The following is a 24,912-nucleotide window of genomic DNA, read 5'->3' as shown; positions in this document are numbered from 1 at the left end:
ATACTCTCAGTCTTTTACCAAGGTATAGAGAATCGAGGATTAGAGGGAATCAGTTTAAGGTGAGAGGAGAAGGAATAAAAGTGAACCTGAGGGGCCACTTATTTACATAGAGTATGTTACGTGGATGAGGTGCCAGCAGATGTGGTTGAGGGTGGGGTACATGAACAACATTTCAAAAGCATTTGGATATTTATGTGCATAGGAAAGGACTAGAAGGACATGGGCTTAAAAATGTGTTGCTGGAAAAGCGCAGCAGGTCAGGCAGCACCAAAATGAGCAGGAGAATCGACGTTTCGGGCATAAGCCCTTCTAAACACATTTTTAAGCTCTGATCCCCAGCATCTGCAGTCCTCACTTTCTCCGAGGAGGATATGGGCCAACTGCAGGGAAATGGGGTTAGCGTGGATGGACATTTACAAGGTGGAGTCGAACCCTTCTGTTAATTAAAACCAAACACCCAGAAAAGATCACCTCACCTCGTAATCTGTTAAAATATGAGTGACACATACAATCTCCTACATTCCACTATTTAAACAAAAATTAACAAGTTAGTTTCTTAAATTTAATACTGAACACTAAACAACAACTATTTACAAATACAAGGCCCTCTTTTCTAAGCTACTTATATCAGACTCCAACTCTTGTAAAATGTGCTGTTACAACAACCTACATATTAAACATCACAATCTCAAGACCACACAGAATCCATCTTCCCCGCTATGTTCACTCTTCCAGCTGATGATATTCCTCAGTCATGTTTTTTTTTATTGCAAGTAGGTTTGACAAGAACATGTATCTTTGATAGAGAGTGTTTAATAGGCCAGTTAGCATTCCTGCTCTACAGCAGTTAATCTGCTGTTGGATCGCAGTGGCTCTCGCTCTAGTGTTCAAAATGCTGGGTTTATATACTCCCAATGATACAATAATTCTCATAATTTGATTGCTTTTCAGGTGTCCAAACAATAATATTCAAATCCGTTGGCTTCTGGTTTCCTGAGCGTTATTTAAACTCTTTGGTTGTATTTGAATTGATGTCAAAACAGCAACCACACCTCAGGCTTCCATTTCCCAGCTAATTGTTACATTTGGAACAGCCTGACCTTGAGCTGGCATCTGTGGCTGTACTTTCTATTCAGCAAAATCCGTTCTGTCTTGAAGTGACCAGACTTGCTTTCGGCTTCGTAACACCTCCCTGCTTCAGAAAAAAAAAACGAACCAGCAGAATGAAAAGATAGCTTCATTTCTTTTCCTCTAATTCTTAATCCTATTATTATGAAATACAAAAGTATTAATCTCAGCTATACCATACATATTAATTCTGCACACATATATCTAACACTGCAATAAGTCAAATCTTATTAAAACGTTTTCCTGTAAATTCGCAATAACACATCTGCTATCACATTTTAGGACCCACAGCATGTACATTTTGTAAGATTAAAGTCGGTAAGATAAGACTCCAATGAAATACTCTCATATTCTGGTCTTTAGATATTCCAAAAATGCGAGAGGTTTGTCGTTGACCACAACTATCTCCGACAATTTGTTTATCATATAAATATTAAAATATTGTCAGACCAGTACGAAACTTAATCATTCTTGTTCAATAATGGAGATTTTGTATTTTTTTTCTGGTGGTTATTGCATTTTTTCGACAAGTAGCCAATTGGCCATTCAATTCCATCATCATCTTTCTGTATCAATACATCTCTGAGCCCTATATCCCTAGCATCTAATACAATTTTCAAAGAGTTTCAAAATATTTGATGTAGCTAAAACTGGTGCGGTGATTAATTCTATTATCAAATTCTCAAGTCCCTCCCAGCATTGAACTGTCGACCACAATTTCAGTGGTGCCAATACGCTGCTGAAGTTTGCAAATAACCTCCGATAGAATCCACTCAGTTCCAAAAATCAATGCACCACTTTCTTCTAGGATGGTCGTGGAAATTCCTCAAAATCCTTCGTCTTTGTTTTCTATGGGGTCAACCTTTCATGTCCAATGTAATGTTCAAAAAATGTCACCTCTGCCTTCGTGAATTCTGTTTTCTTTAAGTTTATTATCAAGTTTGCTTCTTGTAATCGTTCAGCATGCTCTGCCATTTGTAACATGTGAGCTTTCAATCACTAGTTAAAGATCACTACATCAAACAGATAACCTGCACAATTTGTTCATCTGGCCACAACTGTGTTCCTGAGTCTTAAATGTGGCTGGTGCAATATTCATTCACATGACATACTCGATAACGTTTTTGACATATCCCGTATCTTTACAAGATAGTTTAACCGAAACAACATTTTTTTTAACTTGAAAGGGGCCACTAAACCTGGCTTTGAAGGGATTTCTTACGACTGGTGGCAATAATAATACGATACCCCACGGAAATCATCAAGTTTTCAGACTTTTTATCTGCCACCTGCTTCACTCTATATTGTGTCCTCTTCAGGTGCTGTTTAGCTAACTCACCTACTCCATCTATTTTTTCCCTCATCTCAGATACATAATCCAAGTGTGAGATCTCCGACTTCGGTCCTGTCAATTTATATTTAATCAATGTCAAAGAACCTCTCACTTCATGTACGAATATTAACGCAAAGGAAGTAAAGTGAGTACATTTATTTGGAGCATCACTAATGGCAAACAATATAATGAGACGCCTTTATTCCAACCATTCGGGTAAATCTGACAGTATGCTGTGAATTTTGTCTTCAGCATCTGATGCAAACTTTCCAAGGCTCCCTGGGATTCGGGATGGGACGCACTTGATTTAAACTGCTGTGTGCGGAAGCTATCCATGACGTCCTTAAACAGCTGAGCGGTAAAATGAGACCCTTGGTCTGACTGAATCACACTGCGTAGCTCACAGTGAGTAAAGAAAGTTATCAACTCTTTCACCACCTCTTTTTCCTTAAAACCCCATAATGGATTTATCCCTGGAATTCGGGTAGATACCTCCATTATGATCAGCAGATATTGGTTTCCATATTTATTTTCTAAAGGGGAGCTCCACAATTAATCATAGCCCACGTGAAAGTTTTTCGAATACAGCAAGTGGCAACAAAGGTACTGGTTTTAATACTGCCTGTGAATTACCTACTGTTTGGCATGTATGACATGTACAACCAAAATTAACCACATCCTTGTGCCTTCCAGCCACTATAAATGCTTTAGCCTGGGTCTTCCGTGCATCAACTTCTTTGGCTTTTTCTTTCGGTTTTCCTTCCTGTTGTAACTTCTGCTGTGGGATGCTGTTACTACACAGTCTGGAAAAATCCCTGGGTATTTTTCTTTTAATTCCCTAGTTCCCTGGTCTTACTTTGGCTTCTCCATCACAAGGGGTGCCTCTCCGACCTTGTCTCAACCTAAATCATTCCCACAAATTAACTGTGTTCCTGGAACTGAAACTCTGTCACTTACTCTCACTGTTACTTTCACAACCTTGATTTGGCACTCCAACCTAATGTTACACAAGGGAATACTTAATTTCTGTTCCCATTCCACAAATTACCATGCTGTTGAATAATATGTCAGAAAGAGTGAAAATACTTCCCTCTCTTACTATTAGAGGCCGAGGGAAAGTGAGGACTGCAGATGCTGGAGATCCGAGTGGAAAACTGTGGGGCTGGAAAAGCACAGCAGGTCGGCAGCATCCGAGGGGCAGGAGAGTTGATGTTTCAGGCACAAGTCCTTCATCAGGAAATTGGGGGATAAGGCAGGGGCAAGGGGTCTGAGGATTAAATATGAAGGTGGGGGTGGAGCTGGGTGGAACGTAGCTTGGAAGGCGACAGGTAGATGCAGGTGACGTCTGATGATGTTACGTTGGAGAGGAGGGTGAAGTGGAAAGGTGGTAGGACAGCTGGAACCCTCAAACTATACAGCAACAACGTTGGCTTCACCAATTTCCAAATCGCCGCTCCCCCAACTTCATCCCAGATCCAACTGCTCAAATTTGCACTGCCTTCTTGAATTGTTCTAATTGTCCATCTTCCTTCCCACCTATTCACTCCACCCTCCCCTCCGACATATCATTATCATTCCATTCTACATCTTCTTATCGCCTTCCCAGTGACCCTCCCGCCAGCCCAGCTCCTACCCTCTGATTTATCTTTCAGCCCCCTTGTCCCCAAGCCACATACCTGACGATCGGTTTATGCCTGATATGTTGATTGTCCTGCTCTTCGGATGCTGCCTGATCTGTTGTGCCTTTCCAGATCCTCACTTCTCAACTATTAGATACTGAACTAATCCTGTATGTTGCAAAATTATAACTTCTTGTCCTCCCCCCACACACCATTTTTTCTTAGTGAAGTTTATCTACAGAGGCCAATTCTTTATAAAGATCAGGCACTGTCTCAATATTCAGCCCCTGCCCAGGATGTGCACTCTCCTGCAGCTCCTCGGCTCAACTTGGGGACTTCTTTACCAGGTACACTAAGGCTACTGGCTTAACCTATTTCGCCACATCTTTCCCCAAAGTGTCTTCCTTCAATGCCCAGCACTGTGTGTCCCAGCTTACTGCAGTGAAAACACCTTTTCACAGTGCCCATCTTAAACCATCAGCACTGTAATTTTATGTGTTCCGCTACGTTATAGTGTGAACACCTGAGGCCTTTCACCACCTTTCAACCCCATTTTGGCTTTTTTTCTCACCTCTGGTAAACTATTGTCAGTGTGCTTTTCTTTATGTTTTGTAGTGTAGGATCTCAACTTCTCCCAATTTCTGTCCCTCACAGGATGAAAATCCTCCCAGAAGCTAAATTTCATCTCCTGCACCAACGCATACTCAACTGCAATTTCTGCCGCTCTTCTCACTTCTTCAAATTCCTGTACATTCACATGATTTCTTACCATCTCTGCAAGCGACTCTTTAAAGTCATCTGCCAGAATAATCTCACATCGGACATCACAGATCGTATCCATTTTTAAGGCCTGCATCCATTTATCAAAATGACTGTGGTTAATTCTTTCAAACTCAATATAAGTCTAACCTGGTTCTGTCTCTATATTTCTGAATCGCTGTTTATATTATTCTAGTACTAATTCATAAGCACTCAAAATAGCCTGTTTGACATCTGCATGATCACTTGCTCCCTCATGTGACAGCACCGCACATACCTCTCAAGCTGGGCTCACCATCTTAGTCTGAACTAGCATTACGCACAAGTTCACTGGACACGCCATCTGCCGAGCCAAATTTGTAAATGAAATAAAGGTTTTGGCATTTTTCTCAAAGAAATATGGCAATGTATTTACATAGTTGTATGCATCCCTACGTTGAGAAAGTGAGGTCTGAGATGCTGGAGATCAGAACTGAAAATGTTTTGCTTAAACAGCGCAGCAGGTCAGGCAGCATTCAGGGAACAGGAGAATCGACGTTTCGGGCATGGGCTTATGCCCAAAACGTCGATTCTCCTGTTCCCTGGATGCTGCCTGGCCTGCTGCGCTGTTCCAGCAACACATTTTCAGCTGAATTCCTACGTTCTCCTTTCATCTTCATACTACTAATTTAACTTTCTTATCTAGTTCTGAACGTCTGAATTTCAAATTCTCCCTCCCTTCCTTTTTCCTCTCTTTCTCTTTCTCTATATTCTCTCTCTCTTTCTGTCTCTCTCTTTATCTTCTAACTCCAGTTGCCACAATTGCAATTTAAGTTTTTTTCTAACTCGACTGTAGTTGCCTGTTTCTCTAATACACCAAAGTGCTTCGCCAACTCCATTATGATTATAGCTTTACTTTTGTCCCTGGTGAAACCCAAATCTAATCTACCTTCCTTTGTCTTTCTTCACTTTCTTGGCAAATTTGTAAATCATCTTCAAACTTCATTAGTAATGTTAAAAGACATTTCTTTTAATTTAACCAACCACAAGGAAACAAAATTATAAAAACATTTTTTATTTGAATATGTAGGTCACTAACTGCTAAGTGATGGAATCTGCTGGTACGTTTTCTACCTCAAATCTGTTCAAATCTGTTTACATCCCATACAACAAGCCCTCAAACTGTTACGATGTCGATATCAAACTCCCTTTTTAATTGAAACCACACACCCAGAAAAGCTCACCTCACCTCGTAATCTGTTAAAACATGAGTGACAAAGTAGTCCCAAATTCCACTACTAATAGAAAAATATCAATTTCTAAATATGTATGTTAACTCACTGAGCTTGAAGTTTTGTTTTCAGATGTTTCGTTACCATGACTAGGTAGCATCATCAGTTAGAGTCTCTGGTGATCCCCTGGTGGTATGTCCCGCGTCTCTATTTATAGGTCTTGGTTTTTTAAGGTGTGTGATGTCATTTTCAGTTCTTTTTTTGAAGGGAAGGTAGATCGGATCTAAATTGAAATGTTTATTGATGTACGTCTGGATAGAATGTCATGCCACTAAGACCTTTCATGCGTGGCTTTGTCCTAGAATGTGTGTGCTGTCACAGTCAAAGCGGTGTCCTTCTTTGTCTGTATGTATGGAAACTAGTGATAGTGAGTCATGTCTTTGGTGGCCGGTTGGTGTTAATATATTCTGCTCGCACAACAGGATAGTTTGAAATGGAGGAAAAATGATTTTATAGACATTGTTTAATCAGTGTGTGTTCAGATAAGGAAGATTGTTCATATGTGCACAACACATTCTGAATGAACAACGGAGACACAGTTAAAGAAAAATGATGCACATGATGTATAACATTTATGAAGCATTAAAATATTATTAGATCCTCATCTGAAGTGACACGTTCCTCTTCTCTCAACGTTCCCCCTTTTGTGGGATTCCCAACTCTAATCTCTCATTCTTATCAGGATGTATATTATAATTTATTGCTTGTGGTGACTCAACGTATTTCAGTTAACCCCTTTCTACCGGGAATTAAAGATGTTGGCCTGCTGGGTTCTTTCCAAAACTAGTGTCTGTCATATTATTGGAGAGAAAAGTTCTGGCATCAGACCCAGCATTTGAAAATATTGCTCTGTTCTACGTGCACTACACAAAGGACCATAGGACACAGGAATTGCCAAAACATTTATTGAAGTACATCTACTTCTTTCGGTAATGTAATTTTCTCATTTTCCACATCTCCATATCTATATCCTTTCCATTGTTCTCCCTTAGTATCTAGTTAAGAAATCCGCCAATTATTCTTTATGTCCCATCTCTCAAAACTCCTTCTTTCGGTTTATATCTATTGTTCTCTTCTCGATGTAATGTGATTATAATTGAGAAATATAACTACAAAGACATGAGGGAGGAGTTGACCAGGCTTAATTGGAAGGGGGGCTGACCAGGAAAGACCATATAGCAGCAATGGGAGGAGTTTCAGGGGATAATTCGGAACATAATACCAGAACTTCAAACCCAAGAAGATGAAACATACTCATGGGAGGACAAGGCAGCCATGAGTTTTAAGGCATCAAACAAAAGGAGAGAACATACAATGTGGTGAAGATGATGGGAATCCAGAGAATTCAGTGGCTCTGAAACTACATAAGGCTGGCTTCACTGACACGACAGAACTCTTAACCATGGTCAGGGCGAGAAAAAGAAGAAAACACATTCACTTGAAACTCAGAAGATGGCATTACTCAAGGAAAGAGATTCAGTTGAATTAAACATTTGAATTAAAATCAGTTAAATGTGTCAGATTGCAAGTAAGACCCGGGGAGAGAGACTGTCAGCAGAACGAGAGGTTGAAAATTGAAGTATTTCCACATCAGAAGCCATGTTAGGTCACTGAGTGCAGGGCCGATGGGTGAATGGGTCTCAGTGAGAATTGGGGAACAGACAGCAGAATTGCATTGCAGATATTGCAGCTCGAAACTGCGTATTCATGTAGCTGTAGACCACAGCAGCAGGAGAAGCAGACCTGCATTCAATCACAACCTGTAACATTTTGCCAGGATAAAACGTTAGTCTGCCATTACCATCAACACTATCTATGGTTCAGTGACGAGTGTGAGTGAACATGTTCGAGTCAGAATGACATGAACCTTAACCTGATGCTAACTCATTAAAGCTACCAGACTTGACCAACAGATCTGAACGAAGCCCTGCAGTCCTGCCACATTCAGTAATAAATGGTGGTGGATGATTAAACCAATGACGGAGAAGAGGGCTCCACAAACATCCCAATCCTAAATAATGGAACAGACCTGCACATCAGTGTAAAAGGGAAGGATGTTTAATCTGCACCAACCTCTGCCAGAAGTGTTGAGTCGATGATTCACCTCATCCTCGCCATTATGCCCACAAAATCACAGATGCTCGTCTTCAACTAATTTGATTCAATGCACGTGAGATGAAGAAACAGCTGAACACAGTAGATACGACAAAGGCAATGGGCCCTGACCCCATTCCTGCAATCGGACTGAAGACTTGTGCTGCACAACAAGCCCTGTCCCTGGGGAAGCTGTTTCATTCCAGTTCCAACTCTGACATTTCCCTGGCAATGTGGACAATTACTCAGCTATGACCCGTCCCCTAAGAGGGGAATAATTACAATCTGACCCATTACCACCCCCTCAGTTCCATCACTATAGTCAAATTGGTGGGAGTTCTTTTTGACAGAGCTGTCAAGCAGCGCAGAAATAACCTGCTCATTGTGGTTTCCGATAGATCCCCATGTGGAGATGGTGCTGTTGTGGAAATGTCATTGGACTACTAATCCAGACCAGACTAATGCTCTGACAGCGGGTGGAAGTTAGAAACAATTAATAAAATATCGAGATCTAAAATCTGGTGTCAGTAACAGTGACGTTGAAGCCAATATCGATTGTAAACAGAATTTCCTTCTCCAATATACTTTTAGGAAGTGGAGCTCCCGTGATTTCCTGGACTGGCCTAAAAGTGACTCCAAAGACCCTGACATGTGATTCACATTTCAGTGGTCGATGAAACGGTCAATCAAGGCACTCATTTGTACCAACTTACTCCGAGGTCTGAAAGGATGAAACCAGACAGAACATCCGGCCTCAGCATCAGTATGGAAAAGGGAATGTGAACACAGTCAAATCGAATCTGCAGAGACCTCCTTCCAAACATCTGAGAGCTTGTGACAACATTTACAGAGATTTCCCACAGACATCACAGAAACAGCGGGAAAAGAGTAGGTCATACAACACATTGAGCTTCTCCCATTCTAGTTCATGGAAAAAATCTCCTCAATGCACTTACCTCACATGATGTACATATCCGTTCATGTGAGTAACCTTGGGAAGCTATACAATAGAAAGAGCAATCGTACGTTTGCTCCATCGAGTTTGCTACCCAACTCAATGTAATAATGGTTGTCCCTTCATTTCCACACCGTACTCCTGTTCTCTCATCTCGAAATCCTTATTTATAATCAGTTGCTCGGTTTCCAGGTGCGAGCGAATTTCCCAGGTTCACCAGTCAGTGAGTGCAGATATTTATTCACATCTTAATGCAGCGTGACTTGCCTGTACCTAATACTGTGGCCCTTTGTTTTAGACGCCCCAGACAGGGGAATAATCATCTCTGCTTCCAATCTGTCTCACCCTGTCAGGGTTCTGTATATTTCACTCATTTTCCTAAACAGCATGGAACACAGGCCGAGTCAACCCAATATCTGCTCGCACAACAACCCCGTCATCCCAGTCTGGTCATCCTTCACTGCACTCCCTCAATGTCAGGTTTGTCCTTTATTAGGTAAGGAGGCCAAAACTGCACATAATGCTGCGCAATGTTTGAGATGATGTCTCACCAAGGCCCTGTACAGCTGCAGTAAGACACCCTTACTCCAGGCCTCAAATCTCCCTGAAATGCAGGTCAACACACCATTTATCTTCCTCACTGCTTTCTGTTTCTGCAATATTGCTTTTAGCGACTGGTGTACAAGGAGATGCAGATCTTTTTCAATGTTACAGCTCCCCACTTGCTGGGTCTGTGTACACTGGGCAGCGTGCCAATGCCATACCCAGTATTGACTTCTGGTTGCAGAACTCACTGCGCTGCATGGGCCTCAGAAGTTTATCCAGAAGGAAACAACAAAAAGGATCATACGTCCCTTTGTAGATCAACATGTTTCAACCAATCCTTTCCAAATAGTAGGCTGCCAATTTATCGTTTCCACCAAAGGGCACACCATCACTTCTGTCCACATTGTTCTCCATGAGTCACGTATTTAACCATTCACTCCACTTGTCTTAGTCTCCTCGGTGCTTTTGTACATCATCCTCACCCACTCACAATCCCACATCCGTTAGTGCTATCAGCAGGCTGGGATATATTGTATCTGATTCCAGCAACCAAATGTTTAAAGGGCATTGTGAACAGCTGGGCCCCAAGCACTGATCCCTGTGACACCTCAGCAATCTTCCTCTGTTAATTTCTATTCATTTATTTCGTTATTCTGGGTGTCACTGGCCGGGCCAGCATTTATTACCTGACCCTAGTTGCCCTGCAGAAGGTTGTGGTGAGCTGCCTCATTGAACGTTGCAGTACATCTGCTGCCTTGGAGCTCCAATGTCATTAGGGACGGAATCCCAGGAATCTGACCCAGTGGCTGTGAAGTAAAGGTGATATATTTCTAAGTCAGGATGGTGAATGCCTTGGAGGGGACCCTGAAGATGATAGTATTTCCAAATATCTGCAGCCCTTGTCCTTCTAGAAAGACGTGGTTGTGAGTTGGGAAGATGGTCTCTGAGGATCTTTGATGAATCATTTCATTGCAGCATGTAGATAGTAAAACACTGCTGCTGCTGAGCTTTGATGGTGGAGTATTGTGAATGAAGAGACAGTCAAACTGGCTGCTTTGTCCTGGATGGTATAAAGTTCTTGAGTGTTGTTGGGGCTGCTATCATCCAGGTAAATTGGGAGTCTTCTATCACACTTTTGACTTATGCATTGTCGATGATGGACAGACGTTTGGAAGTTGGGATGTGAGTTACTCACCGCAGTATTCCTAGCTTCGGACCTGCTTTTGTGCTTATTGTATTTATGTGGCGATACCAGTGAATTTCTGAGCAATGCTTACCCACCACGACTTTGATACTGAGGGATTCAGTGATAGTAACACCATTGAATGCTAAGGGGCAGGTTAGATTGTATTTTATTGGTGATGGTCACGGTCTGTCATTTGTGTGGCCAGAATGTTGCTTACCACTTGTCAGCCTGGACACTGTCCAGATCTTGTCGCATTTGAACATGGATTGCTTCAGTATCCGAGGAGCCACAAATGTTGCTGAACATTGTACAATCATTGGCGAACATCCTTACTTCTGACCTTAAAATGGAGGGAAGATCATTGATAAAGCAGCCTTGAAGATATTTTCGGCCACTGCTCGAGGGACTCCTACAGACGTGGAGCTGAGTTGACTGACCTTCATCAACCATGACCATCTTCCTACGTGTCCGGTATGAATCTAACCAGCAGGGAGTTTCCCTTTGATACCCATTGATTCCAGTGTTGCTAAAGCCCCTGATACCACACTTGGTCGAAGGCAGCCTTGATTTAAAGGTATATCGCTCTCACCCCACCTCTGGAATATAGTTCGTTTGTCCATGTTTGAAACACGGTCATGAGGTCAGGAGCTGAGTGGCACTGGTGGAGCCCAAACTGGGCGTCATTGCCCAGGGTATTGCTGAGCAAGTGATGCTTAAAAGCACTGAGACCTTCCACCACTTTACTGATGATCGAGAGTAGACTGATGGGGTGGTAATTGGCCGGACTGGATTTGTTCTGCTTTTTTATATGCAGGAGATACTTGGGGTAATTTTCTACATAATCGGGAAAGCCATTGTTGTAATTGTATTGAAACAGTTTGGCTAGGGGAGTGGAAAGTTATTGATCACACGTTTTCAGTACTATTGCCAGAATGTTGTCAGAGTATGGACCCTTTGGAGTATCCAGTATCTCCAACTGTTTCTGGACATCGCGTGGACTGAATCGAATTGGTTGATGACTGGTAACTGAATCGCTGAGGACCACTGGAGGAGGCTGAGATGGATCATCCACTCAGCACTTCTGACTGAAGATTGTTGCGAATGCATCAGCCTTATCTTATACACTGAAGTGCTGGGCTCTTCCATCATTAAGAATGGGGATATTTGTGGAATCTCTTCCTCCAGTGAATTGTTTAATTGTCCCCAACGTTTCTCGACTAGATGTGGAAGGACTGCAGAGCTTAGATCTGATCCTTTGCTTGTGGGATCACTTCGCTCTGTCTATCCCTTACTGCTTATGCTGATTGGCGCACAAGTAGTCCTATTTGGTGGCTTCAACTGGCTGACACCTTATTGTCAGGTATGCCTGGTGCTGCTCCTGCCATCCTGCATACTCCATGGAACCAAGGTTGATCCTCTGGATTGATGGCAATTGTTGTGAGGGGGATATACCAGGCCATGAGGTTGTGTGGGTGTACAATTCTGCACCTTTAGATAAACCACAGCACCTTATGGACACCCAGACTTGAGCTGCAAGAGCTGTTCGAAGTCTGTCCAACTTAGCACCGTGATAGTACCACCCAAAATGGTGGATGCTATTATCAATGTGAAGGTGCGACTTTGTCTCCACAATGACGATGCGGTGGCCACTCTTACCGATACTGTCATGGACAGCTACTTCTGCAACTGGCAGATTAGTAAGGCTGTGGTCAAGTATGTATTTTCCTCTTGTTGTTTCCTTCACCACCTGCTACAGAACTAGTCTTGCAGTTATATCCTTTAGGACCCGGCCAGCTCGATCAGTGATGCTGTAGCTGAGATACTCTTGGAGGTGGACATTGATATCCCCCACCCAGAGTACATCTTGCGTCCGTGCTACCCTCAGTGCTTCCTCCAAGTGTTGATCAACATAGAGGAATACTGATCCATCAGTTGAAAGAGGCTGGTACATGGTAATCAGCAGGAGGTTTCCTTTCCCATGTGCAAACTAACGCCATGAGACTTCATTGGATACGGAGTCACTGTTGAAGACTCCAAGAGTAATTTTCTTCCAACTGTATCCCACTGTGCCGCCACTTCTGCTGTGCCACTTCTGCTGATGACAGGGGAAGGTGATGGGGAGTCTGGGACATAGTCTGAAATAGATCACCCACTCAGTATTTCTGACTGAAGATTGTTGCGAATGAATCAGCCTTATCTTATACACTAAAGTTCTGGGCTCTTCCATCATGGAAGAAAGGGTTATTTGTGGAATCTCTTCCTCCAGTGAATTGTTTAATTGTCGCCAACGCTTCTTGACGAGATGTGGAAGGACTTATACCTTACAGAATCATACCTTCCAGACAATGTCCAGCTGCTGCTTGATGAGTCTGTTTATTTGAAATGTCTGTTTACTGCCAAGTGTCCCATTCCAGAAACATGACAATATATTCGCCCCAATTTACTCAGATTTGATTTTTCAAACTAGACATGGAGCTTTACCATTTTTTTCTAAAAACCAAAATGTTTTACATCTCTTTCATTTGTCTCCCAGTCTGTTTCTCAAACTTAATTCCCATTTCATAAATCTATGTTAGTGTTGTCTATGACCATTACTTTCAGCCCCAATACTTCCTACTAAACCATTTACTTTCTACGTTCTATGTTCCATGTACTCTATCATTTTCCCACACCGGACTTGGTTTTCCTTGTATTGTTAGAAAGTTTTGTGAAGACAGAACTGAAGTAGTGACTTCATAGTTCTGCCATTTCCCTGTTCCCCATTCTCCATTCTCTGGTTTCAAACTGTAAGGAAACTGCACTTGTTTTCTCATATTTTTCACCTGATTTATCAAGTTATTACAGTTCACTCTTATAACCCTTGTAAATATACTCTTCAGAAACTCATCAATTTCTGCCTTAAACTGCTCAATAATTGACCTCCCACACCATACTCTCACAGGAGCATAGACTCTATACCAAAAGAAGTACTGCCCGATCTATATTAGTCCCACTTTCAACAGCAGGAACATAGCCTGGTATGTTATGACACTTCGAAGTACTCGTCCAAGTACTTTTTAAATGATTGTGAGGTTACCCGTGATAATTCCCCTGTCAGGAAGTAATCCCAGAACCCAACAACCTCTAGGTGAAAAAAAAGTTTAAATCCTCTCTGAATCTCAAACTTTTCACTTTAATTTTGCGCTCCTTTGTTCTTGACTCTCTGACTAAAAGGAACAGCTGTTGTCTATCCACCCTGTCCGTGTCACTTATAATATTGTCCTTCTGAATCACGGGTCTCTCAGATTTCTCTACTCCAAAGTAATCAACCCGAGCTTATCCAGTCTCTCTCCCTCGCTAATATGCTCCATCGCAGGGAACATCCTGGTAAATCACCTCTGCACCCTCTCGAATACAATCACATCCTTCCTGGAATGTGGTTTCCAAAACTACATACAGTACTCCATTTTGACCGAACCAAAACCCTGTATTACTTCTATAATCTACGCCCTGATTAGGAAACACAACAGCCAAGGTCCAATTCTTAAGTAGTCCATTAAACCTGCCCAGTCACATGCAGGAATGTGTGGAGAAGCACACTCTGATGTTCCCAGTGTGCTGCCATTCATTGAGTCCTCCCCTGCCTGGTTTCTTCCCCCAAAGTGCATCACCTCATATTTATCAAGGTTATATTCTATCTGCCATTGATCTGCCCATCTGACCATTCCACCTGCATCTTCCTGTAACTTAAGGCCTTCCTCCTCACTGCTAACCACCCAGCCAATCTTTATGACAAACATACACTTACTTATCACACCTTGCCCACTCTCCACCTAGCCCCCCTCCACATTCACATCTATATTTTTTTAATGAATAACACAAACAATTACGGTCACAGCATTGATCACTGTGGTACACCGGGGGAACACTGGTCTCCAGCCACACAAACAGCCTTCTCCCACCACCCTCTGTCTCCTTCTACTAAGATAATTTTCGTTGTAACTTGTCACGTACTCCATTATATTGTGAGATTTTACTTTATTTTTCAGTTTCCGAGGTGTAAATATTTCAAAGGCCTTCCTACAAAACTAAACAAACGACCTCCTCAAACTAATTCAATCAAATCCATTGGATATGACTTCCTCTGATAAAGGCATGCTGATTGTCCCTGATCAGACCTTGCAACTCTGATTGGAGTTCGATTCTCTCCTTCCCTATTTTCTCCAGTAGTTTCCTTAACGATGATCTATTACTCGCGTGTCTACAGTTCCCTGGTCTATCTCTTCCACACTTACTGTGAAGTGGAATCGTATTAGCAGTTCTCCTGTTCTCTGGCACCTCTCCTACGGTCAGATTCTAATTAAAATATTCAGTCAGGGTCTTTCCTCCCTTGACCCCAAAAGCCGCCTGTGATACAAGTCATTCAGACTAGGAGATTGGTCCAAGTTTATGCAGAACAATGCCTCAAATTCCTGCTCGTATTTTACAGCAATCTGTTCAAGAGTTTTCCAGTCCATCTTCTTGAATTCTGTACCTGACTCCTCCTTCTCCCAAGTAAAATAGATGGGAAGGTCTCATGTAACAGTCCATCAATGTTCTCCAGCTTGACACACAGATTTCCCTTTGGTTTCTAATGGACAGTAACTGTTTGCTGATTATTCTCTTCTACTTGTCCGTGTAGAATATCGTAGGATTCTTCCTGATCTCGCCTACTTGTACTTCTCCATGTCCTGCTGTTATTCAGTCCCCTTTATGTTTCTAAGTTTCACTGCAATTACATCTCATGTTGTGAAACTCGAGATCACAGGCTGAGTTTCCACATCAGACAATCTTGCCATTTTAGGGTTTAATCTGGATAATACCTTTTGCAGTTCCTCCGTAGTCAATATATTCTTTCTTCGATTGGGACTCCGAACGATGCACAATACTCTAAGTTTAGTCTCATGAACACTCGATGCAACTGGTGCACAACATTGTCTATATTCCAATTACATTCACATGAATGCAAACCTATTTTTTACTCTCCCATTTGCATATATTCTTCCTAATACCTCTCGCTTTAAATTTTCTTATGGGCTTATTGTGTGAGTTTTTTTTATATTGTCTCCTGAATATCCAACTGTAAGTTATACATTGGTTTTTCATTGCCTATGTCTCCAAGAATCATCTTCAAACTATTCCAAAAAAATGTTTGCCACTTCTGGTTTTCCTTTCATCGGTACATTCTCACACTCCCCGGTTATGTTATTACCTTCTAAATATCGAGTAGCATGTTCTTTGTAATCGAGTCCAACTGACACCCGATTGCGGATGACAAGATAACTGGTCTGTAGTTCACAATTCTCCAAATTCATCCTTTCTTCAACTATTGGATAATATTTATAACCTTTACCTTATCCACATTGGTTCAATAACTTTTGGGAATGTGTCGGAAAATAAAGTGAAAATCCGCGATGCAATCAACATGTCTGTTGCTGCTTCCTCTCAAATTCTTGTGTGAAGTACATCTAGTCTGTCAGATTTATAAATACTCAACCTAGCTTTCTTTAGAAAGATGACCTCAACATTGATAAGAATGATCTTAGACTTTACTTATACAAGTCCCATGGTCACTTGGTACTTCTGGGAGAATTTCAGGACATTCTCCCATGAAGATAGACACAAAGAAAATGTTTCTTTTCCCTGCGAATTCTCTGTTCTCGGCAATAAATTATTTTGAACGCACACCAACTGTTCCACATTTGACCTTGTTTTTATTTTTTTCATACATTGATAGACGCTTTTTAGCAGTCGTTATGTTTTTCTTTCATTTGCACGCTTTTTCTCTTTTTGATTTTCTTCTCAGTTTCTTGTTCATCCTTTGCTGGGTCCTACATTTCTCTGAATCCATTGGCTTACTGCAACACTTGGCAGTTTTCTAAGCTGCGTCCTTACATCGAATAGAAAGATGAAGGTGGAGTTGAAAGTGATAGATGGAGAAGAGGGTGAACCAGATTGATAGAAAGGCAGGAGGGCACGAAGGAACATTTAAAAGGGCGGTTCTGACTTGGAAGGTTGGAGTGGGATAAGATGGGATGAGGAGAAATGGGGAAATGGGGAAATCCACTGTGATCCCCTGTGGTTGGAGGGTCCCAAGGCAGTAGATGAGGCTTTCTACCTCCAGGCTTCTGGTGGCTCGGGTTTGGCGATGGAGCAGGTCTAGGACCCTCATGTCCTTGCCAGAGTGTGAAGGGGAGTTAAAGAGCTTAGCCTCAAGGCGATGAATGTGGTCAATGTGGCTGTCCCAGCGATGCTCTCTGAAATGATCCACAAGATGACCTCCTGCCTCGCCAATGTAGAGAAGATCAAATTGGGTTTAATGGATGCAGTAGATGAGGCGTTCTGTCTCCCTTCAGCATCTATCACTTTCAACCCCACCTTCATCTGCCTATCACTATCCCAGCCAACTCCCCCCTGTCGCAACCCCTTCTCATATATCTCTCAGCCCCCTTGACCCATAAGCTTCATTCCTGATGAAGGCCTTATGACCGAAACATCGATTTATTTGCTCTTAGTATGCTGCCTGACTGCGCTTTTCCAGCACCACACACTTCGACTCTGATCTCCAGCGTCTGTAGTCCCCACTTTCTCCTCACACCCTCATGGTTTGCATTACTCAGATTTATAACGTTTACTTCAAATAAAATAAAAACTGTCGTGTACTCAAACAGCATAAAAGAAAACCAATACATTGTGGTCACTGTTCCCAAAAGGTCCTTTCCAGCAAACGTTTCAATTAGCTCTTCTGATCACTCAACACCAATTCTTAAATAATCTGATCTCGAGCTCAGTGCTGGACATAATGTTCATGTAAACCATCTCACACGTGGTCATGAAATCCATTTTTCCCAGCATTAGCATTCAATTGTGTTCACACAGTTTAGATATAATTTAAACAGTACATTATTACTGCAGTACCCACAAACGTGTATATCTCATTTCCTGTTTTATAACATGTCCAGCATTTGTATTGCAGCTTTCGCTTTGATATATAACTCCCATCAATGTTTGCTCCTCCTTGCTGTTTTTGCGCTCCACCTTACTAGATTCTGTAGAATCTTAGCGACGTGGGGTCTGGGGAGATTAATGGTAGAGATCATCTCGCCACATCATTTATGATCTTCTCAAACTTTAATTTCTCCAGATCTCCTGTTATGCTGATGGAGTAGAGAAAAACAATGAGCTTCCAACATGTTCTGTATTCGCCCAGAGAGCTGAGACAGCTCGAACTGGGTGGGACCTTTACAGCAGGCTGGTAAAGTGTTGCTGCTGCTGTACAGGTTCTTAGTGAGAGCACATCTGGAGTAGTGTGTACAGATTTAATCTCTTCAATGAAGAAAGGATGTTGTTATATTGGAAGCAGCTCAGAGATGGTTTCCTCAACTGATTCCTGCAATGAAGCTGCTAGCATATAACGAAAGGATGATCAGGTTGACCCAGTAGCCATTGGAGTTTGAAAAGATTAAAGATGATCTTATTTGAACATAGATGACAGAAGGATTCAACAAGTGAAGTGAAGTACACAGATAATGGAGGAATCCATTCCGTTCTCCAGCCTGTTACACAGGAACAACAGGAGGATATTCAGGCCTTCAAACCTGGTACACCAAAACAGGACGAGACTATTCAGCCCCCTGGAGCCTGATATAAATTTACAGAAGTATGCCAATCAGCCACTCGAGCCTGTAACAATAGGCCATGCTGCACCAGTGTCCTGTTAAACAGCAATATGATCAGTCCATTCAGCCTCCTCAAGTCTGTAACATAGGAACTGGAAGAGGTCACACAGTGACCGGAGATTGTTACACTGGGATAACAGGAGGCCATTCATACCCACCGAGCCTATTGCAAGGGAATTGGATAAGGATAAAAATTATCTGAGACTCCTTTCATGAGAAAGGAAGAGGTAATTTGGACACGTGTCTGTTATATGTGAACAAGGAAGGACCAATCAAATCCTCGGTCCCATCTCCTGGATACATGAAGAGACCGTTCAGTATATCCACCTGTTATGAGAAGACCCATCAGCCCCTTAAAATGTTACACAGCAACAGTAAGATTCCATAATCTCCCAATCCTCTAAAGCATCAACAGGAGGAAATAATTCTGGCCTTGGAGATGACAACACGGGAACCCAGAAAGACGTCAGCCCATCGATATTGTACACCAGCAGGATGATGAGTCCATTCAGCCACACATGGCTCTTACACAGCAATTGGATTAGATCTCTTAAAGACTTGTGCCTGTTAAACAGGAATTCGAAGAAAACGTAAAGGTTTTCAAAAGGGAAAAACTTATAATAATGTTATACAACAGGGACAATAGTGTAACAATAAACTATTGCAATTTAAGGCAAATTGTTCGAGTCCATTGTTCAGGGTAGTAAAGTTAAACCACAATTCGTCAGAGTCAACATGGTTTTACGAAGACTAAATCGTGTTTGAATTGTTTGCTTGAGTTATTTGAAGATATCACAAACAAGATGGATCGTGGGAATCCTGGAGAGGGAACATATCTGGTCATCCTGAAGGCATCGGATGTATCCCTTCTCCAATGAGTAGGTTGTAAGATCAGACAACACAGGTTTAGGAGTAATTTATTAGCTTGAATGGAGGATTGGGTAACCAAAAAATGTAGTCAGATGGAATAAAGTGTCATTTTCTTTTGGCAAATGCAATTTGTGGGGTGCCATTGATTTCAGTACTCATGCCTCAACCATTTGCGTTCGATGGTATTACTATACTCGGTTGACGGGATATAAAATACGATGCCATATTTTCAAATTACACTAACATCGGTGGGAAATTACTTCGGAATGATGATGCAAGAGGTTTTAAAACTGTATGGATAGGTTGGATGAATGGGTCAACATTTGACAAGGAAAATTAAAGTGAATAAATATGGGTCTATTCAAGTTGGTCAGTATAATAGTAAGACAAATTATTATCTAAATGGAGAGAAAGTTCAAAGTGCATAGGTGCAGAGGGATCTGTTTGCCTGCTTGCATATCACAAAAAACTTGCCTGCGGGTACTGCACTTAATGAGAAATGCAAGCATAATTTCGGTGTTTATTTATAAAAGGATAGAGTAGAAAGGTAGGGAATGTTGGTGTAGTTATGGAAGGCATTTGTGAGGCTGCAACTGGAGTACAGTTTGGGTGTCCTGCAGAATGAGGTATTTGCATTGGAGGCAATTCAGAAGAGCTTCATTAGATTGTTAAAAATCACACAAAACCAGGTTATAGTCCAACAAGTTTAATTGGAAGAACACTAACTTTCGGAGTGACGCTCCTTCATCAGGTGATGGTGGAGGGCTCGATCGTAACACATAATTTATAGCAAAAGTTGACAGTGTGATGTAACTGAAATTATACATTGAAACTGTCACTGCATTCTAACTGTAAATTTTTGCTATAATTTCTGTGTTACGATCGAGCCCTCCACTATCACCTGATGAAGGAGCGTCGCTCGGAAAGCTAGTGTGCTTCCAATTAAACCTGTTGTACTATAATCTGGTGTTGTGTGTTTTTTAACTTTGTACATCCCAGTCCAACACCGGCATCTACAAATCTTCATTAGATTGATTCCATATTTGAAGTGTTTGTCTTATGAAGAGAAATTGAACAGTTTAGGCCTATACTCTCGAGTTTATAAGAATGAAAAGAGATCTCGTTGAGTTCTGTAAAATGCTAAAAGTAATTGAAAGTGTAGGCGTGGGGTGGATTTTTTTCATGTGGCGCAATCTACAAGAGACTAGAGGTTTAGGATGGAGAGATGGCAGGAAAAGGAACAGAGACCGCATTGACATCAGACTCATCGAGGTCTTGGATTCCGCATAGATGCTCCTTGCTCTTATTCAACCCGTCGATTGTATTACCCAGTAATGGGGGAGGTCTGAGTATCATACAGGAAGCAGGAACTCAGGATAAATCAGTCTCAATCAGTTAGACAGAACTTAACCATTAGGGTCACACAGTGACCTGCGCTGGGTTCTCAAATATTTACAATCTATATTAATGATCAGGAGGATGGAACAGGTATACAGATGCTGAGTTTGGTGATGTCGCTGTGATAAGCAAGAGATTAAATTAACAAGAGAGGGTGGAGAGTCTGCAAATAGATTCAGAGAGGTAAAGGCAATAGATGATAGTTTGGCAGGTGGAATTTAACATGATATAACCTGTCATTTCGTTTACGTGAATGATGGAAGGCAGTACGTTACTGAAATGGAGAGGGATTACAGGACTTACTGATGCTGTGTACTGGGGAGTTCACTCAGACCCGTTCAGATATGGGAGGTTTTGCTCCATCCCTGATCGTCTGCTCCTTTGTGCTCCAAGTGACGCCATTGCTCTCCGTACACATAGAATACTTTGGTGTGGGTGGTTGGTGGTGGGGATGGTGTTTTGAAACTGGCATCAAGGGGACGGCCTTTAACCAAGATATATTCATTTCTTTTTGCGTGGAAACCCGATGACGATGGGAATGGCTGACTGCTTCTGAATGAAGAGGCCGTGACTGCTGCCAGGACAGTGGGTATTCACCAACATGATGTGCTGTGCATGGGTTCACTGTAACATTAATGGAGAGAGAGAGCTCCTTCAGTTCCTCTACCTCTCCCCATTGACATGGGGACTCTGCAGTTGCCATGTACACCACTGGGAATCCCATTATACTGAATAAACCCAGCAGCTCCCTGCTGTGGGAGAAACAATGTATTTACCTAATCCACCATATATAAGCTCCATCACTGAATGGTGACATTGATATTGAGATACTGGGAAATGATCGATATATCAACTAGTCCTGCCTGGAAAGTTCTGGATCTTAGAAGCTGAATGAAACTGTGACCCTAACAGCCACTGGCAGCATCCCTGGTGTGAAGCTGCAGGTCGTGTTGAAGGAGGTGACACCGCTCTGTGACCAGTTTCTTCTTCAGTCAGTGTCCTCACACTCTGCTCCTGGGTTAAATGGAGATAAGGAAGTTGTTACAGGAAATCCCGGGGTGGATGCAGCAGATCCCTTTCCCCACGGAGACTCATTGCGTGGTTTCAGAGCTTCCCCTCTCTGCAGCCTCTGCTCCATTTGTTGTTCATGTTGCAGGCTCAGATGCTGTAACTACAGTCCCCATGCTCCAACCAAATTGGGTCACCAAATCCTCAGGTCTCCCAGAATGTCTGAGGCAGCTCACAGCACATCCTCCAGCAAACCATCACCAGCCACTCCACTAAATTTTCAATTACAGGAGCCAGTCACAAACCCCTCCGCTACAAGTGTTGTGGACCGGACCAGATCCTCCCAAAATGTTTTAAGAAGGCCGTTTAGACCCAAACCTTTCCTGATTTTGAATATAGATGTGAAGTGTGCGTTCCAGATCTGTTATGACTGGTCAAAAGGAAAATATAATCTATTAAAATGCTTTAGTTAAAATACAATCAAACAAAAGAACATTTGGGATGGCTTATATGTTGGAACACTCACACAAACAATAGATACCGTACCTTCTTGGTTTACACCGCTTGGCACAAAGATATATTCAAATACAGATGCTGACAGCAGTTTTCCAATCCAGGAGGAAACAACATCAACAAAGATCTCAGAGAAAAGCAGTTGGGGATCATGAATTGAAACTTCGAACCCTTCTGGGATCCCCAGCAGCTTCTGAATGCTGCACCTAAAAAGAAAACGAGGAAACTTGGTCTGGGAGAGCTGGCCACTGCCCTTCCATTGCTACACCCGTTTTAATGAAATCTGAAATCTCAGTTATTTACGTAAACTGTTTTCAAACAGCATTTCTGCACTGCTGCCTTTAAAAAAATCTCTTTATAAAACCAAGAGAAAATAACCTTTTGTTACAGTGATAGCATCCTCACGATTTCATCTTTAATAAAATCATCCATCAATATACAAAGGTGGATTCATTTTAGACTTCATAATCTTCCTCTATTAGTGGACTGAAATGCATATACATTACATTGATTCTAAGCATACAAATGTTCACAACTAGATTCGATTTCATTCATTTTACTCCTTTGTCTTTCTTCATCCAAGTTTCAAAAACGTGTCAAAACTTAGGTTTTCTCGCTCTGTCACGTATAGTTTCAAATTGACTGGCAGCAATAATAAGCTCAATCGAAAAAGACTGGTATTTGTCTCCCTAAACTTCTCCAAAACCTTTAAGGGGTCACGATCAGTGAAAAGGGTTTGTCACATGTATGTTATTCGCAACGTAAATGCTGAAATTTTATAACGCTAACAGCAATCTCAAGGACTCCTTCCCCATTGTGAAAAAAATCTGTTGATATTACCACTGCACACTTCAACCACACGTTACATAATGGAGCAATTCTCATCTCTCCAATAGTCCTACTAAAAGACATAGCTCCTCATGTCTCAGCATAAAAGAATTACATCCTTCTGTACCTCTTAATACTCTAACCTTTTTACCTGCTACTCCTGGCCTATGCCAGCGAACTTTACTCTCACAGTTATATGTTTTAAGAAGATCTCACACATTCTTCTCAATCTCTCACAGAAACCAAACTTTGATTTCTGAACTCAATCATTATCATCAGCCATTTCAGCTTCTAAGCTTGTCATTGTAACCCTCTGCTCTTTCACACGAGTTCTCACGACTGCAGGAAGGGAATTGTTGAACGTCTCCAAAATAAAAATCTCTCTAACAGTGTCATCGCTTTGCTCTGTTTTTAATACCCTTACACACCTTTCAAAATTACTTTGTTTGCTCCTTTCAAACTCAATGTGCGTTTAACCAGAGTACCTTTTCTTAGATTCATGAAATGCTGTCTGTCAGCTTCTGGCACAAACACATATTCACTTCAGATGGCTTATTTCACCTCCTCATACTCCCCAGATTCCTCCTCCGATAGGGATGCAAATATCTATCAGCTTTGTTTGGATCAACTCAATCCACATGGTCATTGAGCACTGCATTTGTTTAGCCACTTTCTCAAATGAAATTCAAAAGGCTTTCCCATCCTTCTCATCAAATTTAGATAATGCCTGGATACATTTAAAAGAACCCCATCAGGCTTTTGGCTACTATAGGGTTGCTTAACCTCACTAACCTCCTCATCCCGCCGACAGTGTACCTTCATCTCCGCCTTCTATGTCAACGTTCCTGTCTAATCACTGACTTTTGAAGTTAGAACCTTGTTTTTCTTCTGTCCTTTTCTCTCTTTCTTCTTCACTTCCTTTTCTTTTATTTCTACTTTTCACCATAATTCAAACTGTTTCAATTCCTTCTCATGTTCAAAGTGCCTCATTTGAAATTGAATTCTAGTCATTTCCAAAGAGTCTGATGGCGGTTCCACCAAATGTAATTGCCGAGCTATAGCTGTAATTATCTCTCATTTTCTCACAGACAAACGCAACCCCAACTCCAGCTTGTCTGCCAATTCCTACAGCTTTGCATTCATTACCTTTTGTAAAACCCCCAACTTCACTTCTTCCATACCCAGAGAACTCTTAGTGACTGAAATAATCTTAATACACAAAACACTGTTTAAACCAACCGAATTCAACACCCTTAACAAAAGACGCTAACAGCTACCATACACAACCTTTGAACGGAATAGTCTCCAGGTGCATAATCTGCAGTGTCTGCATGAGCTTATCCTGGATTCTCTGGTTTCCTCCCACAATCTAAAGATGCGCATGTCAGGTGAATTGGCCATGCGAAATTGTTTGTAGTTTTCAGGGATGTGTGGGTTAGGAGCCTTTGTCGGGGTAAATATGTAATAATAGGGGAGAGGAATGGGTCTGGGTAAGTTACTCCTCGGAGGGTCAGTGTGGACTTATTGTGTCGAATGACCTGTTTGCACACAGTAGGGATTGTAATTCTAAACGCAATTTGGTATTATCGATTTAGAACCGACAGGAGTCCCCAGTTTGCTATAGACCAACTAGACTGTCTCAATCTATTTTAAGAGGGTAGCTTGGATGCCAAACTTTTCTTATTTTAAAGGTAGATGTGTAGTGGG

This window comes from Chiloscyllium plagiosum, unplaced genomic scaffold, assembly GCF_037043375.1.
Source record: "Chiloscyllium plagiosum isolate Xiang-an unplaced genomic scaffold, Cpla_swu_hap1 HiC_scaffold_21, whole genome shotgun sequence".
Taxonomy (NCBI): domain Eukaryota; kingdom Metazoa; phylum Chordata; class Chondrichthyes; order Orectolobiformes; family Hemiscylliidae; genus Chiloscyllium; species Chiloscyllium plagiosum.
The sequence above is the reverse complement of the archived record's forward strand: the minus strand, read 5'-3'. Positions refer to the sequence as shown.